Here is a 9426-nt window from a genome sequence, read left to right on the forward strand (position 1 = left end):
GGGGCTGGATAAAGGACTAAGTCCTAATACCCTCAAAGTCCAGATTTCTGCCATTTCTGCCTACCTGAGTTCTCAGTTATCGGCTGACCCATTAATACAAAGATTCCTTAAGGCAGCCCAGAGGATCAGACCTCCTGTTCTAAATCCGGTTCCCCAGTGGGACCTGAACATTGTGCTGGAACAATTATGTGAACCACCCTTTGAGCCTTTGGAAGAAATAGATCTAAAGCATCTCTCCCTTAAAACTGCTTTTCTCACGGCTATAACTTCTGCCAGAAGGGTGAGTGAGATTCAGGCTTTAGCCTTTAAAGAACCGTACTTACAATTTTTTCCCGATCAGGTAGTCCTGAGAACCCTTCCGGATTTTTCTCCTAAAGTTGCCTCAAAGTTAAACATAAATCAGGAGATTAGGCTTCCCTCCTTTTGCCCGAATCCATCTACAGAGGAGGAACTGAGATACCATTCCCTGGATGTCTGCCGTGCTCTTAAGAGATATTTACTACAGACAGAAAACTTTAGGAAATCGGAGAATCTATTTGTAGTTTTTTCAGGCAAAAATAAAGGCCTTACAGCTTCTAAGTTAACCCTGTCTAGATGGTTAAAAGACACTATTCAGACATGCTATATAGCAGCCAAATTGTCTCCTCCAATATTCATCAAAGCCCATTCTACCCGGGCGACATCAACCTCATGGGCAGAACGTCTTCTTGTTCCTCCAAACCAGATCTGCAAAGCTGCCACGTGGTCAAGCCTTCATACTTTCTCCAAGCATTACAGGCTGGACATTGATGCTTTGCAGGAAACAGCCTTTGGGAGAGCTATCCTTCAGTCGGTGTATCAGAAGAAATAATTATTACCCACCCTGATTACTTGCTATTTCCCATATGTGCTGCAGTATAGGACGTGAAGGAAAGGTGAAATTTACTTACCGTAATTTCTTTTTCCTTCAAGTCCATACAGCAGCACATATGGGGTTAAGTCCCCCTCCTGTTAGGTAGGACGAGTGAAAACAATTAAACATATTATAATACCCCCGCCCCCCTCACATGACACGTGTTATAAAAAAGTACTACCATAGGACAGAAAAAAGAGATTTATTAGGGTGGGAACAAACTTGTGCTGCTGTATGGACTTGAAGGAAAAAGAAATTACGGTAAGTAAATTTCACCTATCTTCCTTTCTGCTGACTATTTACAAGCTGGAAAATGTAAACTACCCCGTGCAGTTTGCACAGTGCAAAAAACTGTTTGCACTCTGCACGCTGTGTGTGGCATTGTGCAAATACTGAGATTTAAATTTAGTGTGGCCTGCCTTAGGTTGCTCAAGATTCAAAATGGGTGGCTGGGGGAGCACATAGGCATCCTCCCTTCTGCCCCACCCACCCTGGATTTTGTGCATCATTCAGACATGCAAGATTCAGACTGGCAGTAGGCGCAGGACACATAAGGGCCTTGTCCCTACCGTATGCTCTAAGGCAGGCAGTAAGGACTGGGCTTGAGGGCACCCTCTGGTACTGCGCTTTGCAGGGAGTGATGGATTTTTAAACAGCACAGCCCAGGGGTAGTGAAGAGTGAATTTTTTCGCCAGGCATGGATTCGCAGCGAATTTCTGCATTTCGCCATTGGTGAATTGTTTTGTGAAAAATTCACAGAGGATAAATTCGTTGTGTGTCAAAAAAAAATTGCGGTTGCGTCAAAAATGGACGCAGTCGCGGCAAAAAATATGTGGGCGACAAAAAAACCGTGAGCGACAAAACAAATCATGCGGCGAATGCGTTTCACAAGTTCTTCCCCATCTCGCAAATTTTCTTGCCATTTTGCGAATTTTATGGCAAAGTGAAACGGGACAGGTTCACTCATCACTACCCAGGGGTTTAGAATATAACCCCTTATATCTCGTGAGTTGCTGGGGGATAAATTATTTCAGGGGCAAAGTTTTCAGTAACCTATATCCTTAGGCAGCATTTAGTGGCTTACAGTTTGAAAGCAAATAGCTGATTGGACTATATATATTGACATAATTGCCCCCATTAATGTGAATTTTAGTTAAAAATATATAAAATTAATATGTAAACTGTATTCTTCTTTAAGAAAAATGTTGCATTTCAGGGATAAAATGGAGCCTAAGCCCCTGATAATTCTGTAAGACAACTCTCATTCATTTCACGGTTGCAGTGCCCAGTAAAGTATCCTTTAGGAAAAAATACAACATTTACTTTTGCCTTGTGCAATATCAATCCTCACCCCCTATATTTACCCTGGCTCAGTCTGGGCTGCACAGCTAGGGATTCACAGTCACTTGCTTGTAGAGCACTGTGCTCATTATAATGACTCAATGTACCTTTTGTGTCAGCTGCTTTAAAACTCATGCATCCCATGGATCCATTTCTGTGGATATTTAGCTAACTATGCCAGATCCAGGATGAAATTAACAGATGGAATCCCATGTCAGTTCCCTGGACAGGGTATATGAATGTACTGAGAATGATAAACACCTTTATGCCTTTTGGATGGTTCCTATCAAAAACTGCCTAAAGAATTGATTTGACTGCAGAAATACATTTCCAGAATCCTCAGTCTCTGCTCACAGTCTCATTAGGGATTAACAGGGTAATGAAATATAAAATTTGCCCATGTTTAGTAACCCACAGCAACCAATCAGATGTTTGTTTTTTAACTAGTAAATTCTACCTACTGACTGGTGGACAAGCAGCAAATTGGCTGGCATAGTAGACAAGTAGAAAACTTCAGATCATTTATTATAGTACCCCTTTTGAGTTCTGAGGGGTGTTACAGCTGATTGCTGCACATCACAAAGTAGAAAGGCCAGAACTAGGTGGAGGCAGAAGAGGCGCATGCCTAGGATTCAACCAGGGTCGGACTGGGCCGCCGGGATACCGGGAAAAATCCTAGTGGGCCCCCGGCAGCCCAGACCCGACCCTTGCTGTGCTCCCTCTGCCCAACCACTCCTCCCGTGATGTGTTAAATTTACACACAGTCAGGGGAGGACACCGGGTGGGGGCCCCTGCGGGGGGTTAGGGGGGCCCCTGCGAGGGCCCCTGGGGTGGGAGCCCCGGTGGGCCCTGCACCCCCCAGTCCGACCCTGGGTGCAACAATGATGGGGGGGGGAGTGGCTAGGCACACACATCTTCTGTAACCTGCCCATAGTCCGGGCCCTTGTCCCTCCACTACCCACTTACATACCCTGCAATCTTATATCTCCTGCCCCGTGGCATTACCATTTGAGGGCACATTTGGGGACAAGGTAGGAGGCCGAGTTATTCTTTAACTAAGTCCCAAAAGGATGTAGGGCTTTATTGACATATTGTTTAAATAAATAAAAACTTGTGTGTGTGACCTGTCCACTATACAAAATCTGTCCCCAAAGCTGTAGGTTGGGGGCCTAGCACCCAAACCCATCATTGTGGTAAGCCTATACTGCTTCAAGTGAATGGGAATTCATCTTGCTTCACTGCTCAGATCTGCTAGAGTTGACTCCATCTTATTTGATAAATGTGTCCATCTTTTAATGGCAGTCAATAAATTGTTTATATCTTGGGTAGGACCAATATGGATAGGGCCATGTGTGGGGATCACTGTGATACTGCATGAGAATGTTTTGCCTGGGGTTGCAAATTGGAGCCTATTAAGTGTCAGGAGATGGCAACTCCCATATGCTTTCCATAAGGTCTGATCAAGTGGCCTATAAGATATCCAGTCAGATCAGTGGAATTTAGCTGTTCACAATCTGGTTGTATGGGTCTCAAAGAGACCACCATTGCAGTGGTGATTTATCAATGTTTAAATTCAATGTTTTTATGATTACAGTTTTTTTACTCTAAAACTCCCAAAATTCAAATGATGGTTCAAAAATTTGAATGTCCAATATTTGTTAAGTGCAAAAAAATGTAAATCTTAAATGTAAAACCACAGCACCTAAAAGCTTGCGAGTTTATGTAGAAGTCAATGGGAGTTGGCCAAGTCAAACCAAAAATATTTTCCATTTGAGATTTTCAAGGTGTTTTTTTTGTTTGTAAACCAACAAATTTGAGATATTCAAGTCTTTTTATTCAAACAAGTTTTCCATATTAATAAATAAGCAGACACTCAAGTTTTTTTTTTAAAATGCAAGTGTATTCGAATAACTCTCTAATTGACAAACTTGAAAACTGATAATTAAGCCCATGAGTGTTCTACTGTGGTCTGTCAGCCTTCTCTGTTTAGTTTGTGAGATTAATGCTATGGGTGAACATGAACAAAATCTTCCTAAGCAACATTCCAACAAACATTTTTATTTGAAAATACAATTGCAATTGAAAGCCTCATTTGTGGATGTCGTTTTGTTCTCTGCGCTCTTCCCACTCTTGAGATTATGTAGCAGAAGATAGTTCTCCACTAGAGTCTATTTATTAGCGTTTTCTTCTACACAGCTTCAGGTCTCAGCCAATAGTGCAGAGAATATAAATGTGCAAACAGATACTGCTATCAATAGCAATTTACTTAATTTACAAAACCCCAGGTCCCAAGCATTATGGATAACCCATACCTGTATTTGAACTATTCACCCACCCAGCCCTGGAACCCTGTGCCAACACCTTGTGAAGGGGGTCCTGCCAATATGGTCCCAATTGGGCCCTGCAGTTTATAAGACCGGCCCTGGCAGTAACTGGGGCTGCATTAAACAAATTACCTTTTTTGTCCCTTACCCTAAGGTAGTGAATTCTGTTGCATACTATTCTATCATTCATTTGGTTCTGCCTGTGCAATTTCCAGATGCAAAATCTCCCATTTTTGCCCACAAAGCTGCATTTTCCCATCAGCTTAACTGAATCTACAACAGCTTAAACACATTGCACCAAAGCAGGTCAAGTTAGCAGATTTTTTTTTAAACCATTTATAACTGTATGTGTCAAAACCAAAAAAACTGTATGTGTCAAAACCAAAAAAATGTAAAAATATAAAAGATGTTGAGGTCATGTAGAAGTCCTTGGCAAATTGTAATTGTATATGGGCAACTGAAGGCTGCCCCCCAAAATCTGTCGCCCTAGGCACAGACCCTCGGGCCCCTATATGTAAATGTGGCTTTGCCTATAAGAATGTTAGATGTTAAATCAAACCATTTATATTTTTTAATTATATTATATTAGATTATATTAGAATTATATTTCTCTATACAAAATTAGTTTTGGGTATGAATCCCCTTTAACCATTCTATATGCATTTTTTTGGTTAGAATGTATTCTATACTTGGCTTAATTTCCCCTGAAACATCTGTTTTTATTATCTTGGGAAAACTGATTGTGGTTTGCAGGTCCATATCAGCCCTTGTGAGCAGAAAAACTGTTTATTGGAAGAGAAGCAGGAGAAAACTAGAATGTGTTTTTCTATAGCACAATTTTCAGGCAAATAAATAACCAAAGGATATCCCGTATGTATGCAAACTTGTAAATATTATTGAAAGGAAGTGAATTGCTGAATATTGATAGTAATACAGTATTTTCTTTGAATTTAAACAAGGTATTACATGCTTTGACGAAGTACCCAGCTGAAATGCAAAGTAGTTTTAGCTGTAAATACGTATTATGCTTGAACTAAGCCACAACATGTGTTAGGTCAGCCAGACAGGGGATTAACTGATGGCAGCCTGACAGAAGTTCTTTCACTGGGAATGGGAGGACAACTAATCATCTTGTATACATGGTATTTTCAAGTTACCAGCTGCCTCTAAATGTACTTACTCAGGTTTGGTGGATAAATATACATTTATTCATTGCTCCATTAAAAAGAAATAACTGACACTCATGTGAAGTATGAGAAAGCAACTCTTGGTCCAGATATCTAATAATACCAGGGGTGTAACTACAGAGGAATCAGACCCTGTGGTCACAGGGGGGCGGGGTAGGATTGGAGGGGGTACATTTAGGCCCTAATTAGTGAGCAATTATAATACATCTTGATTTAATAAGTCAACTTATCAATGTTTTGGTGTCCAAAATTGAATTTGCTGTGGGGCCCAGTGACATCTAGTTACGCTACTGAATATTAGCCTCTCTCTGGTAGCCATTTGGTATTACCCCTAGTGACTGATAGGAGAATATATTGGTGCAGGGCTGCTAAAGGGGAAAGCCAGGACAAATGGAAAACCCTTACACGTATGCTAAATCCAGTGTTTCTCCGCCAGCTTAATTCATCTCAGTGAATCCTGTCTTTCGTGAAACTGTCAAAATGATGTGCCAAAAACACCTGTCACAAGCCGTTTCCATTTATATGAAACACACAGCATGGACTAGCAAACATATTCAGTGAGACCATAAAACAAAGACAGACATTGAAAGTGCTCAGTCTAACCTACACTGTAGCTGCTATCTTACACTTTGGAGATGACCAGCTGCTGATTTAGTCTGTGTGAATTACTTTAAATAAGGGATATTAGTACAGGTATGGGATCCGTTATCCAAAAAGCTCCAAGTTACAGGAAGGCCATCTCCCATAGAATTTAAAATAAATAATTAAAATTTTTAAAAATAATTTCCTTTTTCTCTGTAATATTAAAACAGTGCCTGATACTTGATCCCAACTAAGAGTTAATGAATCCGTATTTGAAGGAAACAATCTTATTTGTTTCAATTAATGTTAAAAGGTTTTTTGGTAGACTTAACGTATAGAGATCCAAGTTTCCGAAAGACCCCTTATCCAGAGAACCCCAGCATTCTGGACAACAGGATATGCTTACAGGATTTGTTTACAGGATATGTAAACTCACATGCCATGTCAAGACCCCTCCTACATTTCCTACTACAGTGTATGTGCTAAAACTGTATGTTAACCATTAAATCCCTAGCAACAATGTGCATTGTATGTGACTAAGTGGTAGAACTGTGTTCACTTACCCTTTATCCACAGAAACAGCAAGGAAGCTTTTAAGTCCCAGCTTATTAAGATAAACCAAACTCAGAGATGCCATGTTGCACTTAACCCTTCATGCAAGAAAAACAGGAACACTTTTGGAGACGGGGTAATCAAAGTCTATAGAGAATCATTAGTTTAAAAGCTGAATAGCAGCTAGAAGTAATATTAGGCTAAATCATTATATAGATACTGTTTAGACTACTGCCTTCACAATGCCTTACGCATAATGGTTTTTGCTGTTGTTCTTTTAATTCTCATCCAGTTCACTGCAAATTGCATCCTCATATCCTGTTTCATTCCTATGGAAGTTTATATGCAAAGGTTGGAAGCAGTTGTGGCATGCAGAAAAGTTGCCTGATCCCACCAGCCATGAATCACATTTTATCCATTCCTTTTGGACTAGATACATAATACATACAAATGGAATGCATTTCCTAGCAGTCTTATCAATATTGAATTACCACTATCCTTCAGAGTTCAGCAATGTTCTGTTTTATGCTTCATCATAAAATGATCAGTTTCTGGATCAGGAAAATGTTGCACATATTGTAGATGTATAAAGAGGTGTAACTATAGACACAGTAAGGCCCTAATTAATGAGCAATTCAATATATCTTGGTAGAATAGGTCAGTATACCAATAATCATGGGCTCTAAATATAATTTGCTGTAATAATATAATTTTGGGCCCAGTAACATCTAGTTACGCCACCACATATAACTTATTAATGAAAACAAAATTAAAAGAGGCCATATTTTTCAGCTTTTTTCTGTATAGGCTTTGATAGAAAATTATTTCCTTCAGCATTTTTTTCTGTTTTTATGCTACATGATGGTATAATTTCAGTTCTGGACGCACACATAGTTCTGCACTTTGCCATATCCCATCAATAAACAAGGCCCAGGGTGTGATAGCTTTTAGTTAAATTGTGAGTCAAGCTTTTCCTGTGATATACTGCCTGCATCAATGTCAGTGTGTTTTTGTAGACATGATATTCCCAGTGCTATTTGGCCATTACATTATGGTTGCTTGGTGAAACTCAATAAGGTGCACAAATGGTTTAGCCAAGGGTTCCTATAAAGCTCGTAGAAAGAATCGTTGTATTGTGCAAACACTGAGAAAAAAAGAAAGTCATTCTGTGTTCAAATATTTCCACTGTTCAAAATGTAAATCCTCATTATTTTCTTTCTTGTGACTAAAATAGTGTAATTCCTAATAAGATTATTTCCCCTCTTTCTAGAAACATTACATAGTAATGTAAGTAAGATTGTTATTCCAAGGTTATGGGGAAAATGTAAAACTGCAGAATGTGATTGGAATCATTTTATCTCACTGCTTGCATTTTAAAAGTGTATTACATCTAAAACGACATGTCATTGTGTCAGGTATTTTATATGCCCTTAAGTATGCCTTATATTCACTTTGTTTTATATTTAAGGTACACTGAATCATTTTGTGGGAAGTTACCAGGACAGAGCGCCAATACTGTTTTTTAGTCCGTTACCACTCTAGGGGGCTGATTTACTAATCCACGAATCCGAATCCCGAATGGGAATTCGGATTTATTCGTCAACGGCGCACTTTTTCGTAGCCGTTACGACTTGCGCGAATTTTCGCAACTTTTTCGTATTGAGCGCTCGAAAAATTCACGACAATTCACGAAAAAGTCGCAAAATACCGATCATTACGAAAAAAACACATTCGGACGCTTTTCGGACTTTCGTGGATTAGTAAATGTGCCCCTAGGTCTCAGTGCACCTACCCCAAGCCCCAATGTGCATGCACAGAAAGTGATCTATGGTAGGAAGTGAACTAACATGCATGTCCTGCAGGTAATCCTCACACGCACTCGCTCCTCTCTTCCGCCACCGGATTTAGTAGTCAAGTGTCCAGCTGCAACAAGGAGGATTTTTTTTTTTCAGGGGAGGTAATATTTTTTTTTCCATATGACACCCCTTAAGGGTGCTGACTTAAAGCTACATGGGCTTTCAGTGCCTAAATGGTAAAAATGGCCCTGCAGAGCACCTTTGCATTTATTTCAAACATTTTGAACCATTGTTATTATGAATGGGTAAATTAATTGAAAAAGTGTTCTGTATCTTCACAATTTCCTGAAAATGAAACAATGTTTACTTGGAAAAAAGCAAAAGAAACAAGACAAGAATACAAGACAAGCACTGAAAGCCTTCTTAAAACAGACTGTATTCACACGCCTCATGCTACGCACATAGCACTGCCGTAAAACCAAAAATGAGGAATTAAGGAATTATGGGTGGAAAGATGCAAATCACTCCTTAATGTCTCTGTGGCCAACTATGCATCTAAAACCACTGGTTTAATAGCACAGATAAATCCTAATAATTATAGTTATCATCAGTGCAGGATATCGGAATTTGGCTTCTGAGTGGGTAATGAAGCAAAATAACCATATTGGTTAGGGAGCAGTGAAGCAAAATAACTATATTGGTTAGAGAGATAAAGGCTAAAAGAAGCCAAAGAGCCATTTTTAAATCAGGCC

The sequence above is a fragment of the Xenopus tropicalis genome, chromosome 5 (assembly GCF_000004195.4).
Source record: "Xenopus tropicalis strain Nigerian chromosome 5, UCB_Xtro_10.0, whole genome shotgun sequence".
Classification (NCBI taxonomy): domain Eukaryota; kingdom Metazoa; phylum Chordata; class Amphibia; order Anura; family Pipidae; genus Xenopus; species Xenopus tropicalis.